We start from the raw sequence: 1,022 nt of genomic DNA on the forward strand, positions 1-1,022 counted from the left end.
CGGCTTGTAAATCGAGATTGGTACTCTGGGAGTTGTAGTCTTTGGACCAGTCCAGGTCAGACGTGCGGGCACGTCCCCCAACCGCTTTGCACGTCGGGAAATGTAGTCTCTAAAGGAAACTGGCTGCTGACTCAGACTTCCTGGTTTTTGTGGCTACAGCACTGTCATAACCTTCCCAACCAATAATCCTCCCTTAAACATCACAGCCCCAAGCCAGAGAGAGATGCATCCCGGGGTTGGAAGTCTTCCCCCACCCCACGTAGGAAAAATGAGGGTCAGCGAAGGACAGACCATAATCTAAGCCAATGGTGAAGCAGACACCAGAATTTAAAGGTTCTATTTCCCGATCCTGAAATTGTGAAAGAGGTTGTAGAATGATCGCCACTGGCCCAGGGGAGGTGGGGACAGGCAAGCCAGCACGGATGAGGATTTGCACTGGCTGAGGGAATGATACTCCCTTATGTTGGCTGGTTTCCCACTAGGTTCTGACTGCCACGTTTCTGGATGGCCCTGTGTCCCCACCCCCGAGGCAGCAGCTCCCTCTTTGCGTCTCCACAGCCCCAGTGTGGGGTTGTTTGTTTTTTGGTTTTTCGAGATAAGGTTTCTCAATGTCTTAGGTGTCCTGGAACTAGCCCTTGTAGACCAGACTGGCCTCGAACTCACAGAGATCCACCAGCCTCTGCCTCCCGAGTGCTGGGATTAAAGGTGTGTGCCACCACTGCCCAGTTTAACCAGTTTCTTTGGTGACTAACACCCCACACCCAGAGTGCCTAAACTGAGAGTCATGGCTAAATTCCCGAGACAGGGTTTCTCTGTGTAGCAGCTCTTTTCCTGGAACTCACTTTGTAGACCAGCTTGGCCTTGAATTTACAAAGATCCACCTGCCTCTGCCTCCCAAGTGCTGGGATTAAAGGTGTGTGCCGCCGGGCGGTGGTGGCGCACGCCTTTAATCCCAGCACTGGGGAGGCAGAGGCAGGCGGATCTCTGTGAGTTCGAGACCAGCCTGGTCTACAAGAGCTAGT

Source organism: Microtus ochrogaster, chromosome 4, assembly GCF_000317375.1.
Source record: "Microtus ochrogaster isolate Prairie Vole_2 chromosome 4, MicOch1.0, whole genome shotgun sequence".
NCBI classification, from domain to species: domain Eukaryota; kingdom Metazoa; phylum Chordata; class Mammalia; order Rodentia; family Cricetidae; genus Microtus; species Microtus ochrogaster.